The 27,657-nt window shown below is 41.6% G+C and overlaps 1 long non-coding RNA gene across 4 annotated transcripts in view; it reads right to left on the minus strand.

Moving 5' to 3' along the window:
- Window positions 1-27,657, minus strand: part of LOC111934019 (uncharacterized) — a 73,697-nt gene that overhangs the window by 23,071 nt on the left and 22,969 nt on the right. For 2 of the 4 annotated variants that reach the window (XR_015275738.1, XR_015275739.1), the window contains 6 exons: window positions 24,401-24,502; window positions 22,764-23,052; window positions 22,459-22,555; window positions 14,771-14,987; window positions 13,681-13,765; window positions 152-229 (listed from right to left, as the gene is read on the minus strand). This is a non-coding gene — a long non-coding RNA (uncharacterized LOC111934019). Of the gene's footprint in view, window positions 1-107; window positions 230-13,680; window positions 13,766-14,770; window positions 14,988-15,349; window positions 15,409-22,458; window positions 22,556-22,763; window positions 23,053-24,400; window positions 24,503-27,657 lie in introns of those variants that run through there. The other 2 variants (XR_015275740.1, XR_015275741.1) reach the window with 2 other exon arrangements.

Consider the following 27,657-nt stretch of genomic DNA (forward strand, 5'->3'; position numbering starts at 1 on the left):
AAAAAAAAAATATATTTTTCTGTCACATGCTGTCATACATTGTCAGGGAACCTTGTGCTATAGCTGCAGTGAAGTTGAATCTGATTAAAAGATCAGCAAACAAGGCAGGTTGAGGGGAATTTGATCTCATCATTGCTATGCCTGGAAATACCTGTCATCTTCTAGGTTGTCCTGCACTGTGACACTCTTTCTTATCCAGTTTGCCAATGGACATTCATGGTGACATTCTCTGCAAGCAAAAAATGGGAAAATGATAAAGAAAAAGAGGGATTTGAACCATACCAATTTTATTTTCAAGTTCTGTATTTTTATTCCTCTGAGATCAAGTCTAAACATAAATACCAATTATCAGAGCCACAGACAAATGAATAATTTGTCGTAAAACAATCCTGATTTATTCAAATGAGAGTAGAGGTGAAATTAGAGCTACGCAGGATATTATGTTAAAAAGCACACACACACACAAAAAGAAAACAAAATGTCTAATTTTAACATAGTGTTGTTATCTGTGATTAATGATTTCCGTGGGTGTATAACTCTTATGCAAAAATGCCATGTAATCATGTACATATTTGATTAAATAGCTTAATTTGTGTTCATTTAAAAAAAAATAAAATAAAGCCAAATAAGCTAGATAATGAGTGGGCGTGTTGTAGGAAAAGCAGATGGGATTTGAGGCACTAGCTGTGTTCAAAGGAAGCCACCAATTTCACTTCAAGAATATTTGCGTATGAAAGCTGATATTTTCTAGAAACATTCATGAGTAGAACACAGAGGGAAATTTTGCCAAATTCTGCTGTTTTTAATGAAGGAAAAAAAAAAAAAAAAAGTTCAGCTGAGCCCAGTTAAATTCCCACTCCATGGGAAGAGCATCTTTATTTATTTATTTTTCTATATTTACTGGGAATGTTTTCTTTCTCTGAATCAATTATACCTAAAGCATCCTTTTGTTTACTTCTGAGCCTCTGACAACAACCTCCCCTTTCTTTGCCTTCACCTGTGGAATTAAATACTTATTTTTCATCACACAATAAAATAGACACCTCCCCACACTGGAAATAATGGGATTCTTTTGTGGTAAAGCTGTGTAAATCATAGTGTCAAATGAATGGACAAAGCTTTAATGGGGCTAATAAACACGTCCCTCTGTATTGAGCAAGGGGACTTTTTATGAAAATGATCAAATAAAGTAATAAAAAAGAAGGGGCTTCCCCTCTGGGTTTATGAGCTCTCTTGTTACACATCATGTATGACACACTGACTGGCAGAATATATGATGGACTGTCATACATTGCAGAATGACTTCAATTAGGATGATAAGATGACAAGTTCCCATAGTTCATATCTGGGTTGGCTGTGGGTTTTTTTCAGCGGGGCTCTTACTTTGACCTCTTTCTTTCTAATGTTTGATATGAAATTTAAAGGGCCGGTTGAGGTCATAGGAGACAAAATATGACTTATGTCAGGGGAGGGAGAGGAAGGCCGCTTGTTTCTTTGTTTTCTCTCATATCCATGGGTAGGATCCTGTAATTCAGCCTCTGACTCACTATTGAAAATAATTAATGCCAACAGTTCAACCCACACTCACAACTCCGGAATTATAAACCAACACGTACAGCCTGCCACTCAAAGCTGACTGCCAAAATCACTGCAAACCCCCCAAAAACCTACCAACAAATCTGAAGGCAAATCAGACAAGGTGACACATGATCCAACATCCACGAGTGTCATTTATTTGCTTTATACTGACCAGTCCTGCACTTGAGATCATGGGGAAATGCCTGTATTTCTGATGGAAAGAGACTGACATTGGGACCATAAAGACAGATTGGAAGAAGCAGAAGGCTGAGATAATTTTGCTCAGCTAAAACCTTGGTCTGAGTCTCTCTATTTGGCCAAGACAGGTAGGAAACTTTAACTTGAAGAAGGAGTTGTGCCCAAGAAGGATGGTGAGGCAGTGCTGTCAACACTTTGAAACTTAAAGAAAAATAAAATGGTACAAATTAGGAAGTACTTAGAATTTACAGATGGTTTTGAGGGTCTGAAAAACTTCACATATTAAAAAATAACCCCACAAAACAGCCCCAAAAAGCCCTTCTTTTAGGGTTATTTTGGGGTTCTTTAAAGGACTATGTTCCAGTGGTCATCAAGAGCAAATATTGCTCTTGTAAGACCTACATATAATACTACTGGGTCAGGCTCAATCTCTGACTGCTTCTTCTGTGGCAGCTATAAAACAGACAGAATGAAGATGGAAAGCTATTCATCCTCTGCAGGGCTGAGCAGGCTCCCTGAGATTGCTGCTCCTGGGGACCATCATCTGCCTGACCCCAGGGATGCTCCCTGGCCGGACAGCATCGCCTCACCCACTCAGACTCTGACCCAGGCATTTTACATGGTCGTGTGGTTTGAAACAGCCCACCAACCTGGAAAAGGGAAATGCTTTCCAATGGAAGATCACATATTTTCCAGGTGGCCTATTCTGCGGATTCAGCGTTATTGCAAAGGATTTGCCTTCAAGTCAAAAAATTGCTTTTGTACGAGTCTCAAAAGCAAATCAGTAAGTGCAAGGAGTGGGATAATGGAGGCACTTATCTCTGCACAAAGTCACAAGTTTGATTTGCATAGATCCTGGCAGGAATGACTCTGACTTTGAAGAATGGCACATGTCATGGTACGGCCGCAGCAAAGAATGCAACTCAAACACACTGAAAAAGAAAAACCTCACTAGGTAGAAGCTGAATAGCAAAACTCACTTCACTTCTCCTTAGCTCTGAAAAGCCACAAATATCAGGAGGCTCCAGGAAGAATTTCCTGAGCATCTACTCCTGGGGATAAATCGAGGTCTAAATCTAGACTAACGTGCCCAGAAAGGAGCTGCTGTTGAAGGAAAAAGAGAAAGAAAAAGAAAAGAATAAATGGGGAAAATTCAGCTGAGTTTAATCTGAAGAGTGTATCCATCACCAAAAATGATACAAATCAGCTATTACTGGATCATGCAAAGGCAAGTCCACTACCTGTGATCCTTCCTTTGCTTTCTAAACCTCTTTTCAGCCCAGCCTAATGAATTGTCAGAACTGTCAGACAGCTCCAAGGAATGACAAATGTCTATGATTTGCTGCTGCTACTTTGCTGAAAACACCTGATGTATATAGTCCTGAAATCCTCTTTTTTGTATTAAAGGCAAGTGTAAGCTGAAGGAATTGCTGTACATGTAGAGTTATTTTCTTTCCTTTTACATAAATGTAGCTTAACAAAAAGAATATGATAAAAGAAAGTTCAGGTTGAATATTAAAGTCCTTCTAAATCAGGAAATGTCAAAAAATAAGGCATAAAATACAGCCTCAACCATGGCCCATTTTGAACACTTTACAATCCCATATTTAGTTATATTATTTAATATTGTATATAGTAACTCTCTATGACCTGATATAAAACTTGCAGTGATATACTTGCATGATGTTTTCTTAATCAAAATTATAGATAATGCAACACAAAGCATTCTAACTCCACAAAGAAATTGTTTGACACACAATAAGATCAGTCAAATAATTAATCTGACAAATATCAGAGTTTGAGTTATACAGGCTCCAAACATTTATTAACTTGCAGCCAGATTCTGTGAACATTTGTCATTGACTTAAATGGGTCTAAGATTTCACTTCTTGACGAGTGACAGGCCCTGATGGGTATTTAGTCATTTCTGCTATACCAGATTGGCACTGTACTTAATACATTTGCTAATTCTGTCATAGAACTTACTCTCTATAACATTCCCCTGCATCTTCCCTAAAGAAACTCTTGTGAATCTGTCCCTTCAGTAACACATACAGAAAAAACATACTTTTGAAAAACAGACAGTACGAGTCTTGTCTAATTAGTCATTTGTCCAGCACTGTAATGCGTTTAGAAAAGGCTCCAATTGACTGGGAGAATAATTATTGCTGCTTCAATGCTTGTTGGATGATATTTTCACAACAATCACTTTGTTTGTATGACTTTACGGGGGAAAGAGAGAGACACAACCATGGCACTATCCTTGAAGGTAACAGACACTGAGAGGCTGATCTGAGTAAGGTTGGGAGTGTCACAAATTGTGTTTCTCAGCTGAAAGACTGGAGACAAAACACTGAGGTTGTAGCAAGCTGAACCAACTGTGTAGGAACCAAGCAGAGCTGATCCTTCCTCTCACTGTCACAACCTGTCTGTGACAGGTTTACTGTCACAGACTGAGCTGCCTGGGAATACAGTCCAGATTCAAAACATTGCTAAAAGTGGGAACCTTAATGAGAACCATGAGGACATTTGTACATATTTCTTGTACACCACCTCCTTGCCACACTGGGAAGAAAAACATATTACACTTAAATAACACTTGTTTGTAGATCAAAAGGCAATGCCAGTCACCCCCCTGCAAGTGTGCACAGTGAACTTCATGAATGGGAGAGCCAAGGGTGATGCTTCAAAGATGGAAAATGAGGTTGAGCTAGGTCTTAATGTTTTATCAACTTCATTAATGCTTCAGGCTGTCTGCAAGCCAAGAACATCCTCAAGTCTTATTTCCAAATGAATCAGGCCTAGTCCAAAAAGAAAATACTTGCCCAGCCCTTGTAAGTCTAATTAAAGGGAGGGTTGGGAGAAAAAAACAACCAGAAAAGCCTACAAAATTTAAACTGATTAATTGACTCACATGAAGGGCTGTAAAATGGAAGGCCCCTGTGCTGTGTGTCTTATAATAAAGCTCCCCTGGCACACACTTGCACAGCTGCTACCTTGGTGTGGATGTCTGCAGATGATACCACATTGCCATCTCCCTGGATATCATCCCAATGAACACATTCCTCCTCAAACCACTCCTGTGAGCCTTCCTGTTTTACAGACAGGCAACTGAGGCACAGAGAATACAGATAAAGACCTCCAAGGCATCAAGCTTGCTGGCACATATTGAAGTCCAGAGTAATCAAGCCTCTAAACAGGGGTCAAATGCTGTAGAATCATCTAGGAGGCTTTGCCCTCGGTGGTCAGTTCCAATTAATCAGGGCATGGAAAACAGGTCCCCACATATTAAGTGGCTGTCTAAATACTGGCATCCTGCCTCCTCTCCCTTCTGAACAGACGTGGGTTTGGGCCAAGCCTGCCTGAGTGAAGGGATGGGGTTGTCAGCCCCTGTGCTGTCACGTCAAAGCACGTTGATGGGACTGTGTGAGGATCTCCCAGGGCATCAGTGGATAACAGAGGGGGGCTGGTGCTTCCTCAGCAATCAGAGCTGAGCTCCCAAAAGCAGCCTCAGCAAAGGGCAGGAGGAAGCTCTGAATCACTGCTGGTCCCATGGATGCACTGCAAATGAAGATGTGTATACCCAAGCAGGAGGAATAATGAGAAATGTATGCCAAAGAGATTACTGGGTTTCTCTGTTAGATTAACTCTAGTTTGACAGTGCTTGGGTTTGGGAAATCCTCTATGATTTAAGAATAAGAATTCTTCTCTAAGTGGCCTAAAACTCACTTCTATATCATCACTTGCTGTTGTCAAATAAATAATCATGCGAAATCAGCTGCAGAGAGAAGTCTGCTGCAGAAGAGAGTTCATGCATGACATATGATATATCTTTTCACAGGGACAGATACATCTTTCTTACAGCCAGCATGCAGCTTCCTTCACTGCACCTTCCCTCCCATCCAAATCACCTCAAATAAATGTGAGTTCTGCTGTGTTCACAGTAATTCCTTCATTTTTAAACACATAATGGAAATGTATAACTAGTCCTCATAAAAATTTATATCTCAATTCGTCCCTTTAATTTATAACAGGCCCTCCAGGCAGTTATTATTCAAACATTAATAAAATGCCTATGGATCACCAAAAGCATCAATTTTCAGATCTACCTCCCCTCCTATTTGTACATATATAAAGCCAGATTAGAGTTAATGCCACTTCTGTGTCTAACAACAATTACGCCTTTAATAAGATAGGAACAAATGATATATTATCTTAATCATGTTAGAAATTTGAGTTCTTTCCATGAAACAAAGTTGAATTTTTTATGCCCTTTGTGACAATTGTTACTTAACAGCCTATGTGTTTGGATATTGCAGTTTATGCAAATGTTCATGTTCTATAAATTTTAGATTTATCTCCATTTATCATTCCACATGTTCTAATATACAGACATTATGGTTTAGCATCTGACTCTGCACACAGTCTAAAATATGATTAGGGTACCTTTCATTTATTTATAACATGGAAAAAAGGGTGGTGGCGGGGGGAATAGCTGTTGTAGAGGCAGGATCCTCCACTTCCATAAAGCCATGTACTGTGCAGAGCTGCAAAAGCCATCTTAGAATTTGATCTTTCATTTACCAACAGCTGAATGTCAAAGGATTGAGGTTTATAAGGGAACTCTTCATTCTGTGCTCTAAAATCAGTCACAGGTTCATTGTACATCACACTTTAACAACTCTTACTCAGGAGAGTAATTATGGCTCATATGAGCTCTCCCATAGAGAGACAAGGAGACAACTTGCATGCACAACAGTTTTTGGATTAAAGCCATTTTAGAGGATCATTAGGATCATAAAGATTTGTAGGAAAGAAAACCCTGGTATTTTTCATTTTTCTGCTGGGACATTTAAAGCTCCTTGAATTTGGAGAAGAGAGCAAGAAAAGTAGATCCTCAGCCATAGTCTCATTCTCCAAAAATTAATATGGTTGGATTGACCTCAAAGAAACAATAGCAAAATATGTAATCTGAGAAGCTGGACCTTTGCATAGCCATGAAAAGAAAATAAAGAAAATACAAAAAAAAAAAAAAGACCCTCATAAAAAACAAAATACACTCCACTCTGAGGTCTAAAGCAGTGTAAATTTACTCTTAGGCTTCATCCACAGGAACTCACAGTGATGTTTCAAGTGGGTGCTGAGCCAAGGGGGAATTACCAGGAATGGAGCTGTTGTTGTGGTTTCTTTACACCAATACAGTGAACAGGCAGGGATTCAGCTGTGCCATCTCACCTTCATGTGTTGCACCCAGGCTTTAGATTTAGATTTAGAAATCTGTCTCCTTTAGACAGCTTGCAGCACTGATCTGGAGGATTTTAGGGCTGTGTTTCCCACCCCTGCCAGCAGGAAGTTCCCATTTGTTCACCGAGGTGTCCCTGCATTTCCCAGGCACTGCAGAAAAAGCTGGTGAAGACCCAGGGAGGGACCAAAACTAAAGTGAACCCCATTAAGACAGGAGCTGCCTTCCTGTGTGTTTCATTATTAATACTGAGTTCAATTACTCTGATTTCTTCTGTTGATGAATTAGTAGCACCAGAATCAAGTCCCTGGCTGATACCCATTTGTCTTTGCTTATAAGTGCTAATGTGATCCTGTTCCTTTAAAATCAAACTCCTGCTTCAGTCACTTTACATCTTTGCAACACTAACTGTCTTTTCACTAATTGGTGCTGTGTAAATGAAACAAGCTGAAAAACACTGTGGCACCAATAAATATTAATAAGTTATTGTTTGTTTTCTTTACCTTGCTTATGAATTCATACAAAGACAGTGCTAAGACATTAACTCCAGTCTATTAATTGCCACCTGATAATTGCCACCTGATACTTTTCTCCTGGATAATTAGGTACCCATTAGTTCTAATCAAGTAGTTACTTAATTATTGCAGTAATTAGTCTAATGGACTAGCAAATTGAAGCTTTATCACTTTTGGATACTTAATGTTCCTGACAGAGTACTTCAGCAGTGTCAGGGTTCCTGATTCAGCAACCTGCCATCGATGAACCCCCTGCTGCCATCTCCACCCACCCACGCTGCTCCCAGGACACACACAACATAACTTGGGTGCCTCAAGCCAGAGCTAACATAAATTTGAGCCCCTGTTTCTTCTTGTTCCCCTTCCCACCCCTGCCTATGCCTCCCCTCCTGTGCTCTTACTGCTCAGCTCATTCCACGCCAAAAGAACTTTGTTGGGAAATTAAATAACATCTTGGCATGGAGATCACATGCATTAGGCTGTACAGCAGCGTGAGTCAAAGAAAGGAGCTAATGTTGGCAGGTGTGGGAAGAAAAAAGCAACTGTGAGGGGAGAAATAATAAGGAGTGTTCATGAATACTCATATACAGCCCCACTTGGAAAGGGAGAGGAGCAAAGCAGACTGGTGGTAAATGAAGGCATGGCTCCAAGGTCTGGGACTGCTAATAGGTCTCTCCTTCATCTCCAAATTGGAGGTGCAAATACAACAGATTTTTATTAAATAGAAAAACATGGAAAGTCTTTTTTTTTTCTGCCCAGGGCCTCTGTATCCCAGAGTGGTGGGCAAGAGGCCATTTCTCTGCCCCATAATTTTATAGTTAATATCACACTTAATTCTAACTCGGCTCTCAATCCCATAGTTCCACAATATTACACTGAGAAATGCCATCCTTCACCCCTGTACTCTGTCCTCATCCTCGTCCAAGCATCATCTTGTGCACTGTGCTTGCTTTTGAATACTGTGTTTGAGATGGATATAACATGCACAGACATTTAGAAGCAATAAATGTGAATTTATCTCTCCCACTGATCATCTGATGCAGATTCTCTCCTGTTTCTTCATGTCAGATTTGTATCAGAATTGATCATCAAACCCTTTGGCAAGTGTCATCTGCCCCAGACGCTGCAATGTGTAACATATAAGCATTCATTGTACTGGGAAGGGGGAAAAAAGATTGATCCTGACCAGAAATAAAGAGGCTAATTCCATTCAATAAAAGCTTGACAACTTGCTAATGATTAAACTACTTCACATATGTGGTAAGATTATGTATTCTGAAATAGATGTATTTATCTGTCTTGATCAGATAGCTCATGCTTCCATTGCTGCTGACAGTGGAGCACAGTCTCAGATATTAGCCAGGGAAACAGGCTCTGGGACGTGCCCTGGGTGGGTCCTGCTGGAGCCTGCTGGGTTTCCAAACCAGGTACCTGGCTTTGCTTTTTATGGATGGCAGGGTACAGGCTGGTGGCACTGAGGAGAAATTAGTGGTGTTCACCTGGGTTTTGACCTACTCTGGAACTGGAACAAGGGCAAGTTGTGGGTCAGATGTCTCTTATGTGTCAAAAGCTGTGTAATTTATAATTTAGGTTACCACACAGAGACCAGAATCCCCTAGTCTACCTTTTAATGCACACTCATAGACCAAATTAAACCCCACAACCTAGAATCCTCACAAAATATGGAACTTATTTTACTTATTGACCTATCCTCTGTATGCTTATGTTATCAGAGCTGACAAGCCAACAGTTTTCAGGGAAAACAAGTAATTTAGTAACTTCATCCCTCCTGATTCTTCTCACTGCATGAAAAGCAGTCTCCTTTTACAGTTGCTTTGCATTCTTACCCAAAATATGATAGACCATGACAGAGGTCACTGGCTGCTGAGTTTTCTGCCACAGCTCCACATGCATCCATCACAACCAGCTGGGGATGTTTCCTCTGGAGTTACTCTTGAGGTAACAGTCAACAAAACCTCATGCTGCTACTGGAAAATCCTGCCACAAAACTGCTTAAACACCTGTGTGGGGCCACTGAGCAATAACAGTCCCATGCACTGAAAGCAAAATTAGGCAAAGCATATTTGGTCCATTAAGAAAACATATTGCTTGAAATTACAGTGCCCCAGCATGCCTGGGTCTTGCTTGTGGTGCTGGCTCCAGAGGAGAGGGCTCCCAGCTCTGTTTCAGCATGGGACATTTATTGACCTCATTTCAGTGGCTGACAACGTTCTCTCTGTCAAAGAAATCTGGCAGAGAAGATTTTGATGGGGAGAAACAGCAACATCCTCGTCCATCAATAGCTGTAAGTTGTAACTGATGTTAAAAAATAAGCAAAGCCACCTGAGGGAGAAAACCTTGGAAAACCAGTGATGCTGGATCCATCTGGGCTCCTGAGTACTGCAGGCACCCAAGACCATACACCTGTCCCTCAGCATGCAGCTGAGAGCAGGGAAACACTGACAGCCTCATCTGATTTCCCCAAATTATCTGGACTTTTCTGTCCCACTGGGAGCGACCTTGGTCCAGAGCAGATCCCCAGTGCACGAGCTGGCACTGGGGGACAAAGGGGCAGCAGGCTGGGGGAACCATCACAAGGGTCTCACCCAAACTGTGCCAGCTCTGAGGCAGAGCAGAGACTGTCTGTCTGCAGCACTATCGATCCTGCACAAGCACTAAATTCATTTTAAGGATGCTGAGAGACAGCGAGTAAACTGTACGTGACAGATGTTAGTCACATTGCTTAATGTACTACTCGGAGGTGTTCAGATGCTCTCGTGATGAGGGTGCAAATAAAATCAAGGCAGAATAGAGTGAAACAGGCTAAGAAGATTTTTCGTTTTGGAAAGCTGAAAAAGGGGGGTTTTTATAGCTTGAGGGGGAGTAAATTTTGTAGTATTTTTTCCTCTGGATCTGACATCATAGATTTTCCCTCTGGAAAATCTTCTGACTTTGAAGCAGACTCTTAGAATTCTTTAGAAATTACACTGCAACCAGCAAATTGGAAGGCAAACCAAGAATACCTTTTATGTTGAAAATACCAGGAAAAACAGTCCAATGGCTATTGAGAGAGATGCAGAACTCATCAAGGCCAAATTGTTCTGAAATCTTATGAAAGAGAAAGAAGCCCACAAAATAATAAAGCAAGATCTTTTGTACCCTTTCCCCACTTCTCTCTGTGCTGTTTCCAGCACTTCAGTTCACAGGCTCAGTTGCAATCAATTTTAGCTTGTAACAATTCAGCAGTTTAAGATCTCCATAACAGTTTAGACCACCGCTGTTCAATGGGCTGCACTGCTTTTGGGGAAAGCCTGAGTTGTGCTAGGGAGGAAAGTGCAAAAGGAAGGAAGAATCAGGGAGGCAAGCTGCTTCCAATTTGTCTATCCAGAATCTAAGATCTTTTTATGGAGTGTGGGTTATTATTGGAAAGATATTAGTCTTCACCTCTTTGAGAAGCTCTCTGAGTGCTTCCTTTATGAGTTTTGTCATTTTCTTGCTTGGAGCACACGGAAAAAATGCCAGCCCACAGGATACAGGGGATAAAGCAAGATCAAAGGCAACCATTCAGCTTTCTGCCACTGAATAAAGCAGGGATGTTTGCCTGTTTGGGAAAATCAGTAGCAAAATATCTACAGGGTGACCACTAAGTGGTTCCTCATGAGAACCTCAGGGGAACACCTAATGCAAAACACCTTTCACGAAGGTGATGGGGATTTTGCTTAAGAGAGACCCCTTGAAATGTTAGTGAGGGGTAAGTAAGTCATGAACAGTCTGGCCCTTGCTCCCTTCTCCTGATGGCCGTGAGCAGCCACATCCTGGGAAGAGTTTGGCGCCCGAGCAACCCAGTGGCAAAACGACACTCAAAAAGCAGCGGCTGCAAGCAGAATCTGAGGAAAGCAAAGTGATTAATTACTTTGGAAAGACACCCCAAGCCATAATTTCATCCTTCTGGCCGTAACCAGGCAGAGAGCTGGGAGCATGAACAGCAAGGATACAAAAAGCACAGCCATCCTAATCTGAACCAGCCCCCCAGAAACAGTCTGGGGGTGTTGGATGGCCACTCACTTTCCCTTTTAGAGCAGCAAGGTTCCTGCTTTCCTCTTTTTGTCATCCTAGTGTAGAATTGAGATGGTCTGAGGGTACCAGTAAAGACAGAGAAGGACTGATCACTCTGAAATTTGGCTTTATGAGTGGTTGAACTGCTGCATTTGGGGTTCTTTGCTTTTTGGTGTGTTTTGGAGGTTTTTTTACAGGTTGTTCTCAGCTGCCTGTCAGATGGGGCCATGATGAAACCTAACATCTTGCAGAGACATAAAATGGAAAACAGGCAACTCATCAGAAAAGTAGCAGCTGTTTTACACCATCACTAAACAAAATCATCATACACTAAAAACTAGATTTAGCAGTTTAAAAGAGCTACTAATGCAAAATTAGCTGGAGACAACAGCGTGGTTTTGTAACTGACAGTGCTTCACTCCAACGCCCTAATTCATGCAAAAACAACTTAGGAAACATTAAACGGCTGATGCTTTTGGAAAGAGGAAGAGCATCCACTTTCAATGGCTGCTTAGGAAGAACATGCAGATTTATTACATCATCTTTTTTCTTTTTACAAATTTTAAATAAGAATTGTGTCAAAACTGCCACCTCTTAAATAACAACGATGCTATAGTCCTCCTGACAGAGGGAGATACCAGCTTTTATTGGCAAGTCATTTGTATTTATGGCAGGCTGAAAGCCAGTAAAAAGGTTGTGCAGAACTTTAACGGTGAATGAGATGGAATAAGAAGGCCTTGAGCACTTTGGATCATCAAATACTTCAATAACTGGATATGGCTGTTCATACAACCATAAATTCATACACATAGAGAGGATATAAAGACACAATTGCCATATGAATGGACTTTCTGTTGCCTTCTGGAAGCTCCTATGTGTGTGTGATCTGTTCTAGATATAGGTGTCACACAAGCTTTCCTTTGGCCCAGCTGTGTTTCCCACTGAGGATGAAAATTTCCCTGTATTTAGAAATGCCCATAACCAACACAGTTTATGAGAATTAGAAATCTGCCTGGCAAGAGACTCAGCTGATCACTCTACTACCAAAGGATATGTAGCTTGGCTGGAGGTCTGTCATCTTGTAAGAGTGAAGGGTTGAGTCCTGATTGCTTGGGACTAGGTTTAATTTGTCCATACAATTACTAAGATAAGAACTTGGTTTATTTTCCCATGAAGTAGCTGCCCTGCTCTGGCTGAGGTGCTTCCATATCTCCCATATTGTCAAGTCCCTTCATCTGTATGATCTGACCCTGCCAGTCTTAGGGGATTCTCCCATCGAGTCCCATCAAAATCCTGCCTGAGGGAAGAATTCAGGGCTGAATATAGAGCAAAAAAGGAATAAAATTTTAGCTGAGGTCTGGCTATTTGTTCTGTGCAGACAAGTTGTGGCCATGAAAAAGTCTTTTGTTTCCTAAAAAATTGTGAGGGTGGGAGCATAAAAAGTGCCCTGTACTTCAAGGGTATTTTTATTTAGATGCTACTCTTCAAAAGACTATATATAGCAGTCTAGTTGCAATCTAAAGTTTGAAAAGTTGCAGACTCTTGCAGACAGTCTGATGGATCTAAATTTTTCAGCTAAACAACATCTATGCTCTTGACCTGAGACCTGGATTTCACATTTCAGGAATTAAATGAGCATCATTTTCTCAAAGACATTAGACCAAGGCTGGGCTATCCAAAGGATGGCTTCACGATTTAGATGAAGATGTTGTCATGTCAAGGAGACTTAAAACCTGACATATCCTTTTTCTACTGAAAAGCCAGACCTAGTTTGTTATACCACATTGTAGCTTCTTACATGCAGGAGACAAAGGAAAAGTGGAGGTTGTTCTGGATTTAACATCTCTTAGAGGATTCTCTGCAGTAACAGGGTGTAAGGCTCAGTGCCCCTGATGATCTGGCCTTGCCTTATATTGCTGTGTTTGAAATTTATCCAAAGACTGTGCCAAAACCCTGCCAAAATATAAAGGAAATATTTGTGACCTCTGCCAGACTGTGAATCTTCTGAAATACCTCAGATGCTTTGATTAGACTGAAGGAGTTAAGCCTGAAGAAAGGGGAGTGGGAAATGAAAGGAAAAGTATTCTTTACCTTATGCTGCAGAATTCAGGTGTGTGTCTTAGTACTCATCCTCCTCCCATGCAGAAATCCTGTTTTTCTCAGGAAGGTGTTCAGCCTGCTTAAAAAAAAGCAAACATCAACAAAAAAAGATTAAAACAGAAAGTAAATTGGGATGCAGGCAAGTAAAGGAGACCTTTTATCCCTTGAAAAGGCTGTATCCAACCTCAAGGAATTGGAGCCCTCACTTTTCTTTGGCTGCAAACAGAAAAACTCAGCTTGTGGCTGACAGGTACATCCCAAAGTGGAATCCTGTGGGACCTGGGCAGCCCTAAAGCCACCCAGATATGCCACTGCTGCATCCCTGGGGGGATGGAGACAGAACCTCCTGGCAAGCAAGGCACAGAGCCAGAGGAGAGATTGACTGATCTTGTTTCAGATCAGATGGATAGCTCCAAGTGACCTGTAAAGACACTCCCTGAGCCCTGAGCCACAGCATTAAGAGCCAAGACACCACTAGCACGTCTGAAGTAGTTATTAGTGACTGAAGTAGCACTTGTCAACTGCAACTTCAGTTTCAAGTAATAGTTTAACAGCATCAACTAGAAGAAAGGTTACATCTCAGTGTGTCTGGTGTGCTGCTGACACTTAAAGGAAATAATTGGTAGACTTAGAGCAGGGGCAGATGCCCGTGGTAGAGCAGGGGAGGAGGTTGGGTACTCAAAACAAAACTCCAGCAGTATCATGTGATACAAGAGCCAGGAATCCATCCTAATCCCTGGCATAAAAAGTATGAGGAAGCTGTAAGCCAGCCTGTGGAAAGAGCTCTGTTCTCCCCACGTGAGCTGGGTTGCTGTGATTTCCAAAGACCCATCTACAGCTGCAGTTTGCAGCCCTGTCCTAACAAGAGGTAAAAAAAATATGTTGCTCCTTAAAGTTGTTGGCCAGCCTTTTGGAAAGCACATGTAATGCAATCTCCAGCTGATTTTTGCCTTCAGGACAGCCCAAGAGAGAAAGTGTGCTTGTGTGTGTGTGTGTGTGTGTGTGTGTGTGTGTGTGTATTCATGTGTAATGTGGAGAAGGCAGAAAATAGTCTGGAATGAAGTGAGGAGTCTCATTTTACCTGTACTTGGGCTGTGTGACGGTAAAATAGAGGAATTAGCATGCAAATCCAGCAGTCTCCTGGCTGTCATCACCTTCCAATTAGCTGCATTTGATTTTGGTGGGCGCTGAAGGATTGTGTCAGCAGGTGAGGTGGGATGTCTGATGGGTGCTCTGGGCAGGAGGTGCTCTGTGTGTACATGTTTTTGCCTTGTGCTGGTGGCTGGAATGATGCTGACCTGCCAAAATAAAAGCACTGCTGTCACTCACTGGCCAGAGGAACTGATTCTGCTCCTGGTGACCTTACCTTTCTGCAAACATTAGTGCAACAACCACAGAATTGTAGAATATCCCTAGTGGGAAGGGACCCACAATGACCACAGAATTCCAACTCCTATTTGATCCACCAGTTATCCAGGTCAAAGCATGGGTGTCTCAAATACATAGTTTGGAACTGTCTTTCTGGTTCCTGTCCCATTTTTCTTCCATACTGCCATTTAATAACCATTTTCTGATTTATATTATTGATTACTTGCATTATACTTATATATATATATATATTATATATATAAATTTATATATATTTATATATATTGATTACCTGATTACTGCATCCTCAGAGTCCCCATCACTGAGGTTAGGGAGCTGCTGTGCTTGGTGCTGTAGAAATATAAAATCTTGCTCTTGTCCCAGGAAATGCTCAGACAAAACAAAGGGAAGAGGAACTGGCAAAAAGGAGAAATAGCAGGAGAACATGCACCAACATAAAATGTAGCTGCATCCAGGGAAGCAGAGCTTTGCAGATTTACTTCTTGCTGTCATAAGTCACAGGGTGTCTGTCCTAGCAGCCAGCCTGGGAGGGTGGACAGGATTCTGGCTCCTTGTCCCTCTGACCTTCTCCTAACTGTGACCATCAGACCAAGCTAAAGAGCGAGGCAGTGTCTTCAAAGTAAAGAATAGCTTTCATTTGTTGAAACAGAAGGACTGTCATGAAGAAATATCTTCCTTCCAAGAAGGACACCAAAACAGCAACACATTGGTCACACAGATAAGCTGGAGAAATTACATTTACAGAGTAATATGGAAAAATGTACATGTGATTCAATTTGTCCAGGAAAATAAAGAATGTTTCCACAGAAAAAATCCAAGCAATTCTAAACCTCTGTAAGGGTTTCAGTCGTGTGGAGCACCAGGAAATTCAGTATCTTTTCTGTTTGTCATAACTAAAACTCAGAAAGGCATAGACACATTCTGAAGGTAATAAATTAGAGAGGTGAGCCAGCTGAAAAAATTCCTTACCTTTGGAGCCTTAGTAACAAATATGAGTCCCAGATCATGATAGGGAAAAAAACCCAAAAAAAACAAAGAGAAGCAAAGAGGCAAGATTTTGTGGGGAGGAAACTGGAAATTCATGGTTAGCTTAAGATGACAGCTTACCATGAGTGAGTAAAAGTGAAAGATGCTGCATGAAGTTTTGGTTTTGGACAAAAAGAAACAAGTCCAGAGTAGACTTGTGAGTCTTGTCAGAGCATGGATGCTTGAGCTTGGATATGCAGATAAGGTTGCCAAGAGAAAGGTAGGGGAGCAGAATGGAAGAGAGTAAGAATTTTTATTTGTGAAGCCAACATATAGTTGTAGGGTGGGGAGATGATGAAGAGCCTGGAGTAAACCAGAGCAACATTAATAGAAGACTGAGACCTGGGTGCTCAGAAGAATAGAATTTATTCCAAAAGGAAGGAACCATGGGAGAAGAATTTAAGATGCTGTTAATAACAATGTAGTATTTAACTGTAACAAGAATATCAATGGTACTCTGAGCTATACACATCTATTTCTGTTGGGCTGGATTATCTTAAGAGAGAACACGCCAAGAAAGCTTAAAAGAGCCCTGCCACTTTTGGCATCTACCCCAAATGAGGCCTGCACCTCCACCCTGTGTCTCACTGAGACTGAGAGCTTCTGTCCTTGAATGTTAAACTCATTATCTGGTAGGTGTGGACAGTCTTGTGTATCACAGAGCCAGGAAGAAATTTGACATCAGCATGTCACAGGGAGGGGGGGAAAAAACCCAACTCCTGAGAAATGTTGAGAGTATGTGTATTTTTGGCAGAGGATACCAGCCAGACATGTCAGCTGATAGCATCCATAGAAGTGGAAGACTGAAAATGAACTGCAGTACAACAAACACAGATTTCACAACTGAAAGCAGCACACTGACATTTATATTAGCTCCATTTGACATGACCTGATGAGCTGGACTTGGCTGGAGCAGAGCCTGTCACAGCAGCCACCATCCACCCACTTGTGGTCCAGCCCTCCAGCCCCCCTGCCCTGTGCCTTCCTCACCCTCCTGGAAAAAAAGGACATCAGACCCATGCTGGTGCTCTTTGCTGTGAGAAGGTCAGTTCCTGGGCCAAATGCTTGGCTAATGGGTGGAGGCAGAGCTTTTACCTTGCTCTGAGGGGTTCTGTGGCAGACCATGGCCACCAGTGCAAGCCAGGAGGGCTTGACAAGCCCCATCTAGAGAAGAAACGTGATGGGGTCAGCAGAGGTTCCCCTCCTCCAGGCTGTTCTGCACTGACCAGAGTAACTCCTTTGACCTTGGTGGAGTTACCTTGATTTACCTGAAGGAAATAGCAGAGCCCAGCCTGATAAATTCTGTCTGGTTTATGGCTTTGCGTATGAGAGAAAGGGAAGTTCGGACCTGCAGTCCCCAGGGCTACTTTGGGGGCTGACTGTCAAGGTGTGTTTTTTATTGTGTGTACTGCTTGTCTGATGATAGGAACTAAATTGAGAAGAGGCTCATTTCTCACAGGCCACTGAGCAACCAGAATGTGCTAACTGTCATACGTAGGAAGCACTCAGGTGTCGGGATTGTCAAGAGAGAAAGTGCAGTGCTTTTTATTAACTGCAAGAGCAATCAGCTCTGTCTGGGTCTGCTCAGTCTTGTGGAAACACATAGTTCACACTGGGCAATGCTCAGAGGCTTAACACAGGTATCAACACTGTGCCTGCGGTAATAACTTCACATCAGAGCTGTTGCATTACAGACTGGTGCATAGTCACAACTGCACTTGTGGTGCTTGGTAGTCTGATCCCTCCAAGGCATTTGCTAAGCCTGAATAGGCTGAAAATTGCACCACTCAATTGCATATTTAAAATGGATTTTATTTTGCTCTCTGAGGTCTTGCACAGTGTATGCAAGGGCTGTGTGCACCCCTCTGCCTGGCATGGTGCCCTGCTCAGAGGCTGCCTGTGCTGCTTCACCCTCAGGTCTGAGCAAATGCAGCTGTTTCCAGGGCTTTGGAACAGAGAATGGAGCCAGGCAGGGTGGTGCATGGCACAAGGACCCTAAAAAGAAAGAGGGTGATGAATATTCAAGGTCAGATCCGAAGGGGCTTTGAGCAGCCTGGTCTAGTGTGAAATGTCCCTCTGCTCATTGTCTGTCTGCTCATGGACTAGATGACTTTAAGCATCCCTTCCAACCCAAACTGTTCCATGATTCTGTGAAGATGATTTCAAAACACTTGCAGGTTTTTTTCCTCAAATTAAGTTCAGATCCACTGAGTCCTTCCCTGGAGGATATGAAAATACCCTCAGATTTCGAGGGGAATTCAATCTGATCTTGATTTGAATTTGGCTAATTTGAAGAACTAAAATTGGGTTAGATTCAAACACAATTTTAAAAAAAAAATCAAATTACACTTTTGAAAAGTGTTTCTAGCAGCAGCATCAGTGCCACTTAATGGTGGCAAAAGGGTCAGATGTGGTCCAGGTTTCATCTGCATCCTGACATTGTGTCACTGCTGGACTCTGTGAGATGATCTCAGAGACTTTCTTTTCTCAGCTGGGACATCTCCAGACATTGACCCAAAGCCACCATCACAAGCAAATCCCTGCAGCATGCATAGGAAGGAGGTCAAATATCCCTCAAATCCCTAAATTGCTTCCACACTGCCTAGAGCTTATCAGAAACAGTACAAAAGGTTCAATCTCTGTCAAGGAGTGGCTACAGCTATAGGAGCTGCCACATCTCAGGAAGCTCCAGAAGTGAGGGAAATCTCTAACCTGTTGCCTCAGCTGGGAGTTGTCTGTCTGAAGTGATGGGTCTATTACATTTCCCTAGCATAAAATCAGCTCACAATTAAATATATATGTGTGGGCAAAGTTCCAATCTGTTTACCTCCCCGCTCTACCCAGGGAGAGCCCTGAGAACAGCATTAAAACAAGAGGCCAGCTGGGCCAACAGAAATGTTCACGGCTGGCTGCAGTGCAGCACTTAGCTGCAAACACAGAAAATAGCCCACCACATCAGAGAGAGAAAAATGAAACACAGGAGGCATGCTGCCACTGCAGTGCCTGAGCAGCTCCCTTTCCACATGGCCTGGGGTGCTCTGTGTCCCTCCCTGTGCCTGCAGGTGCCTCGTGATGCTCGGGGAGATGCCCAGCCCCAGAGCCACGCACGCAATCCCCTGGGTTATGGGGTGGGCTGCACGTTTTGGGGACAAGCAAAGTGACACATCCTGTCACCAGAGCAGGGTGGGTCAGCTGTACAGCAGCCTGTGCCCTTAGCAGGTGCTTCAATGTCAAAGGTATTAAAGCTGGTTATTTTGAGCGCTGTGCCAAGTGCCGTGCGGGCTTGTTCCTCCCCTACCCCCATTCTAATTAAATTTATAGGCAGCAACTACGAGCTGGGCTAGGAGTGGAGCTGTCAAGTTAAGAGAGAAGCTCCAGCGCTGCAAAACCCTCCAGCTGGAAAGACAGAGTTTCTGATGGTTGCTGTATTTTCTGGAAATTATCTCTCCAGTCTCATCTCTCATGTGTTTCCCCATATATCTCATCTCTCCCTCCGTCTCTCACGCACCCAGGTGCACGCACACACACAGAGGCATGTGCCCACTCTGAGTTATGGGCTATAGTGCCTGAGTTTGGTGGATTACCCCTGTCTTTACAGGAATATATACAATATAGCTGAGGGCTCTATCTTTCTGCCAGCTACATCAGCATAAGGCAGGCTGTTCCAGCAGTGAAAATGCCTCATTTAACCCTAGATACAGGCAATTCTGATTTTCAGCGGAGCTGGTGAGAACAGCAGGTTTGCAGCTCTCAACTGATGGTCCTGTGACTGCGTGGTGCAAAGTTGTCCCAGAGTTTACACCTCATCCACCACCATAAGACTTGTTAGAACAGTGCTATGGGCATGTCCCAGATAAACTGGGGCAATCTTGGTCACTGTTCCAAGATTAATTTCTCCAGCAAGGCAAAAAACTGAGATCTTCACATGGTTTAGAGTGAACATTTCCTACAGCTTTCAGCTTTACACAAGGCCATCCCTACAGGCCTCAGCATCTCAGAGGAGCTCTCTGATTTTGCCTGAGCAGTGTCTCCAGAGACAGCAGCACCTTAAGGGATGAGGCAGCCCCAGGACCTACAGATGCTCTTTCTCCCCTCTGGAATTTTTCTGCAGGGGTTCCCCTGACCTAGACTGGGAGAAGTGGTAAGATTGCAGCCAGCAGAAAAATGGCAGCATGCCAAACAAATATATTTTCTTCAGCCCTTCTGAGGGTCGTGTAGCTTCAAACTTCAGTGTGTTCTCACCTGCACACACTGGAGTGCATTGGCTGGTCCCTGTGTGGCACAGCAGAATGCTTATCCAGTTCATTTCCCTCTGGCCACACTGGAGGACAACAATTCCAATAAATCTCTCTCATCCAGAGGTTGCTCACAAAATCACCAGGGGAGGTGGCTTGGTGGAGGGTTTCAGTGTGCTGTTCTACACATTGCAGCTGACTTTGAAGCAGCTTAAACAAACTGGAGAGTGATGTGATTCTGATTGCTACATCTCCTGGATGAGATGTTGCATTGCAAAGCCCAAACCTGATCCCCAGAGTTTTTCAGAAGAAAAATTCCCTCAGCCATTCAACCACCACTCAATTCCTAAGATAGTTTTCCAAAACTGAAAAAAATCAGACAAAGATGAGGTGAAAGATACATAAGGGATTGAAGGATAAAAAAAAAATATTTTTTGGTAGAGCAGGGAACCTTCAAGAGGTGCTGAGTGTCCACAAAGAATGCTAGGAAAGATGGAGTTTTTCAAGTCAGGCAATAGGTTTCCCTGTTACTATTTGCTGGTTTTGTCAAAGAAAAAAAGAACAAACTAAAGCAAACTATCCAAAACTTCATGGCTGATACTGTTAGAAAATCTTTCTCTAGGTGCTGGGGGTTGGTGACACAGAGAATCAGGTACATGTAGTGCCTTGGTACCATCTTTAAGTAAAATCTAAAGAGTGGGAATTGAGTGCAGTTTAGGTCTCCTCACAAATGGCTTAAGTTTTAAGATGTTTTGATGTAACCTGGAAAACTTGTGATTACCAAATTAGTTGGTTGATAAACCTTCATCAGGATTCTTTTTAGGGAAAAAAGTAAAGTTGATTTTTTACTTCAACATGAGTTAATTTTATATTAATTTAACTTGGCCAACTTATTAGGGCAGGAAAGGATAAAGAGAGAGAGCTTGTATTCCTTTAAACTCGTACTGCAATAGAGGCAAACAAATGGGAAAATTTCCTCATGTACTTATATTTTAAAATCCACATTAATTATAAATCCACTTATTCTTTGTAAAGGCAGGGACTGCAGCCTGGTTGGGGGAGGGAATAGGGGGTCATGTATAAATTGTATCCCAAGGACCCCACTGAAATTTCCATAGCATTCACCATATGACACTGATGTGTGAAAATTGACATGAAGATTTGAAAATTGGGACCGAGGGAGACCAAGCATAAAATAACTTCAATTTTGCGCTCTCTCTGTCTCTCAGAGGAATAGTGCAGTGGACTGACCAACACAACACAAACAAGTGAAGGGGAGAGAAAAAAATATTCAGGGAGAAGGATAGTAGTTATTAAAGAGAAAACACACTCCTCACTCACAGAGAGAAAGGATGATCAATGGATTTAGTCACAGAGAAATTCAAGCAGAAAATTGCTGCTGTTTTTTATCTGAGAGGCAGAAAGTTTAACCAAACCAGAATCCTCTCAACTCACACTCAAGGCAAACAGTGAAGAAAACCACTGTGTTTTGGAACAGTGGGAGAATTTTGTTTGTATGTGTATGTGTAAATTTTTGTTTGTGATTTTTACAAGTGTTATGATGCCAAATAAACTGCAAGGTAAAATCCTCACCTCCAAAAAAGAGCTACATTTTATTCTATCTCTATTCTTTCACTCTTGTTTTTATGATTCTGAATGTGGTTTTCCAGAACTAAGTTTTGGTATTTTGGAGCCTCCTGCTAACACTTGTGTACACCAAACCCAGCTTTAGGACTGGTTCTTTATGCCTCCCAATAAACAGATCACTTTGCGAAGGCAAAGGTACTAAAATATCACTGGCCTGTGGAAATAACACCAAAGTTCCTCTCCTGAGTTATAACTGCTGTTCTGGAAATAGATATCCATAATTTTCTAAGCACTGACTAGGTATTCAATAGCTCACATCTTTGGGTTATTGGTCAAAATGTTAACAGAAAGTGAGAGAAACTCACTTCAGATTCTCAGCAGGACCATCCAGATCTGCTGTGTTGCACTGCAGACAAATACCTGCCCTACCTGCAAGACCATGGGAGTTTTACAAAACTAGATTTGTCATAAACTTGGTCTTAAAAATTCCACATCTGATCTGCCCTGCTTTATAGGGAGGCTCAACACTCACCATTACCACGAGCATTGGAGAAGAGTCCTGTTGCTACTGCTGCTATTTCCCTTTTGGGTCACAAGTTGTTTTCTGGTCCCTGTTATCCCAAAGACACCTGCAAGGCAAGGGAAGTGCAAGTCTACATTTCTGCACTGTATATGGATAGAGATGAGACAGGCATGCAGACCATGGCTTTAGCTTTAAAACTACCCATTCTCTAGCTGCTGCAAGTCCTGAGGTCATTCTCAGGCTGAGAGGATGCACTGAGCAGTCCTGAACACTCAGCCATCTCCCCCCAGCCTATTTTTCTCAGGATTACTTACTTTATTTTATTTAGCTTTTGTGGCACACGAGGTTCCCTGCGCTTGCTGATACGATGATCTACAAGAGCGGCGTTCACATGCTATGGATCTCATTTATTACGAAGTGAAGTATATAATAATGAAAAATAGCTGCAGCTATTCCTCCTCTCTCCAGGGTATCTCAGCACCCTTATGGATGACCGCACACACAGGCAGCTCCACAGAAACAAATGGAGGGGAAATGGCAGCGCACAGCTCCGAGCTGGAGGACTGAGTGCCTTTGGTCTGGAGCACGCTTGATCCATAGCTCCTGTTGAAGGCACATTACGGAGGCTACTGAAAAAAAATGTATTTTTTTTTTGCCACAGCGTGCCTAGATGTGGAGCAGATTGGCCTTGTAGGAACTGGGGAGCGGGAAGAGAGGAGAATTCTCTATTACAGCAGCCCGTAGGAAGCATTTGTCAATAAACACCTTGAGGATTTTCTATAGAGTCCTAAGCAAAATGCCCCACGACTCACAGTCAAACACAAGAGCTGCCCATCATTAACTCTTAATGCTCTACTGAGCATGAAAACAACAGCATGGAAACAATATGAAAAGGCCTTGCAGGTAATTTCACAGGGTAACAAGAAATGCCAGGCTTATTGTAATTACTGGCACTGGCGACAATGGAGTTAGTTTCATTTAAATGCTGGGACCTTTAGGGCAGCTTCTGTGCCTCACACACTGCCTGGATTTTTATAAATTTTGTGCTTTGACTCATCTAATGTAGTTACATAAAATTAGGTGATTTGAGTTGCACTCAAAATGTGCTTTTGAACTTCTTTCCACAAGTAGGAAAACTAGGATATTGCATTTAAATAAAAAAAAATAAAAAAAGGAATTGTAAATTTACCTGATGATCACCTGATTGCAGCATCTGAGGCTTTAAGAAAAATAATGAGAAAACTACAAGAATTCACAATACTAGAACAATAACAAGGATGATGATATTAATAACGGTTTATTACCATGTAAATAGAAAATAGAATGCAAGGACACAGTATCTAATGATTTCATTACTTTCTTTTACAGCCTGTTGCAATACACTGGCTGTAAGGCAGTACTGACTTGAACTATAGTTCTATAATGTGTCTGTTTTTTATTTAAATACTTACATCTCTTTGTACTGTACCTGAATATGGCAAGGTTGATGCCATCTCCCTTTTAATGAACTCATATCGTTAAGTTACTTCCAATTTACAAAACTGTGTGATCAGAATATGTCTCAATACTTCTGTTAACACTTTTAAATCACTCAAGAAATCATACTAACAATTATTTCTTCACTCTAATAATAAAATGAATACTTATAATGCATATGCTTCCTGGGTTTTATTTCAAATACTCTTTAAAGGGCCTGAATTTCTCACCTTAAAACTCTCTTAGTTTGTATGATCTCTTTGGTAAAGACCCACTCATTCTAATACAAAGGTGATTTAAAAAAGATTTTCTTTACTTATTTATGTATAATCACAGTACAGATTGCATCAAATGCTTTGGAATGTTCATATAAAACACTCCTGGCTGGTTTCACGCACTTGGGAGATAGTCATCTCCCTATGAAGTTTGAGATGAAATATTCAAATAAGAAGAAAATAAAAAGGATAACACCCACCTTAAAAAGGTCTTCAGAAGCCTGCTGGGCAGAGTTTGAGGAGGAAAGATAGGAACGATATCGTGCCATTTTAGAGAAGGGATGGAAGAATCACCTCGATTACTACCATGGAGAAATGTTTTCAAGGTTACTTTTTAACTCCAGAGCAATAGTAGCAAATACTTTGCAAGCTGTCCTGAAGATTTTAACTAGAAAAGTGATATTCACAGAAGCAAAAAAGACAGTTATAGGCCATTGGGTGCAGTGTAATTGGCACTCAGCCCCAGCCACAGAGGTTGGAAACTCTCTCTGAGTTTGACACAGGGCATATATTGAAGTTGGAGGCAGTTTAGTGAAAGCTCATTTTCTTGGACTATATAGTTCTGTCAAAATGCAAGCGCTTCACAAACAGCTTCAGAAATAAAGACGGAAGAATAAAGTTCCCACAGTTCTGAAATGTCCACTTTTAACAGTTTGGAAATACAGCTTGAGGTTTGTGTTTAGTTTTTATATATGTGCATTTTAAATAGTTTAATATCTAAATATGTGAAACCCCCAGAGTTTTAGATATCCAAATATATAGTTTTATATATATATATATATATATATATCTTTTCCTTTATTGTAATCTTTGGAACTAAAATTTTCCCTTATTGGAATATTTCCCTCATTGTAAAATTATTTTAAAAGCTGAAAAGCAAAATAAAACACTGTTTGTAAAATGGATAATCTAAAACTTCAAACGTCTCAGAAGGGAAAGGAGATTAGCTTCAAATTATTTTTGTAAGTGCTGATCTGCAGTGGATTAATCAGACTTTTCCATTTGGAAGCAGAAAGTGAAGGAAGAAACTATCTGATTAATCTTAAGGTAGATGTCATGGGTAAAAGCAACTAAGTGTAGAGAAGAAACAGCCCTTTTTGGTTTGTAGGCATCACATTTTTTTTTACAGGCAGACAAGGCTTCTTAAGGACATTCTTGATATCTTAATACCTCAATCTTGTTCAGTGTCATTTCTGAATGAGACCATTGTTGAGGCAACAGTGAGTTGCATAGCTCCATCAACCTTCTTTAATTTGCTTGGAGATTATGGGAAAACCTCTATAAATCAGTTTTATGACCTCATGAAAAACTTACAGTTGTATGGCATCACTTGCATGAATTATGAGATAGCCACAAAAAGGACCAAAGATGTCAAGGACACCAAAGTGAAGCTTTATGTACCCTGGGACATGGCAGCACATGTCACAAATCTACACTTGGTAGAAATACCAGAGGCAGACATGGAAGCTAAAACTCTCTGTGTCTCCTAAGCATGAAACAGGACTTGAAAGGCTGGGAAGGAATTGTTAAAATAATCTTGATGAGAGTCATTAGTCTGAAGATGTAACAATTTAACTCTTCATTAGCATTAAAAAAAAAAAAAAGCAGAATGTGCACAGAAAAATATACTTAATGAGAAAAGAATGCAGGTCAAATACTCTTTTTCTTATTCAAATAAAAAGCTTACATAATGTCTTTTGTTAGAGACTTCATACAGTCTGAACATGCTGCAGCTGTAGCCACATATTCAGTATGCTCACAAAATAGACCTCCAATTGCTCTTTCCTGGAGTTCCTTCTGCTTTAACATTACATCTCAATGTTTTCCTTGTATTTGTCAAAACCTAATCAAATCATCACTGAACTTTATGTTGCTTCATGGTACTGTAAACTTAACGCAAAGCCTGAATTTTGCAAATTGAGTTGAGAGCCTCAGAGATGAGCATCTGGAGGTCAGGCTCTTTGTAATGTTAAAAGCAGAGATAGCCACAGCATACCCTGACTATTAGTTAGGTGCTTCCATCAACACTAAAACATTTCATAACATCAAACTGATTTTGACACTGCTTCATTTTGGAAGAAAACTAGAAGAAAGATTCTGACTGTGCTAAAGAACCCATGCCAACTTTTTGAGGGGGACACAACAATATTTGACTTTACATTTTAATTTTCCATCATATAATAGGGAATTATTTTTAAAAAATTAACCCAAGTAAAATATTCTGGTTTTGTCAAAACATTTCTTTCTTTTATTGACACCAAATAAATCTTATGATGTTTCCTGGCATGAGTACTGAATATTTCCATTGTCACTCCATCCAGAAGGAGCCAGGCTCCCAAATCTCATCCTCCCTGTGTTAAATGAAATGTTTATCCTCCACCATGTACTGATCAGGTTAAACATAACCCTGCTGAGATTTGCCAGGATAGAGGAGGCAGAAGGTCCTGGGCTCAGGCAGAGTGAGCCCTGGCCAGGCTGATGTCCTCTCAGCTCTCACTGATGTCCCTGCAGCCTTGTGCTCAGGGAGGGGACACAAATGCAGCCCTGTGGCACCTCTGGAGGGAGGAGATTGCTGCTGCTCTGTTGGCTGTGCAGCCACTGAAGGTGGGTCTGACACTACCTGCTCTCGCCCTGTTTAATTCCCACCTTCTCCCCTTTCTGTCCTCACTTCAGATTTCCCCAGGACTGCTCTCATACCTTAGAGCCAAGCAGATTTTCAGTCTGGGAGGGGAGCAGGCACTGAATACAAGATATCTGTACCCAGTGTTGTAAACTAAATGGTCCCATTTTCTATTTTAACAGGGCTCGGTGTCTCTCTTTGAACAGAGAGCTGAGATGGAGATAGGCTTTTCCTTCCTCCCCTGCCCTGGCCTTCTCAGCTTGATGTTACCACTAATTCTCTCACTCAGGCCCTGCTGTTTGAGTCTCTTCTCTCTTTTTTTCCCCTCTGCCATTATTTCGGGTGGTTGCTCATCCCATTTGACTCCCCCCAGGGTGTCACCAGGCTGCTGCCAAAAGCTCTTCTGTTTCCTCTCCTGTTGTGTTCACTCTTTCTCTTTTTTTAACTTTTAATCTCAGCCCTCGGTGAGGTGTGCTGAGCAGTCATGATGAAGCATTCAGGATGTTAGAAAGTAAACTGCTGGAAGAGGTCAGCAAGAGCAGAAACCAATAAAGCACAAGAAGGAAGTTTGATATGTACGAACAAAGCAATTGGTAATGATGTGAAATAGTTGGGTCAAACAAGGGCTGTGCACAAGTGAAAAGATTCACCTCCAAACACCTGAAAAGTTTACCTAACCTGCTTCTCCTTGACAGGAGCTGGTCTGTTGCTGTGAACCATTGCTAACAGCTTTATACCCTGCTTTATTTGCACATCTCAACACCCACATGAGCGCCTGGCCATCAGCAGCAGGGTGGATTCTTTCTTCAAAAGAAACTCCTTAAATCCTATAAGCCT

Source organism: Cyanistes caeruleus, chromosome 13, assembly GCF_971803275.1.
Source record: "Cyanistes caeruleus chromosome 13, bCyaCae1.hap1.1, whole genome shotgun sequence".
NCBI lineage: Eukaryota > Metazoa > Chordata > Aves > Passeriformes > Paridae > Cyanistes > Cyanistes caeruleus.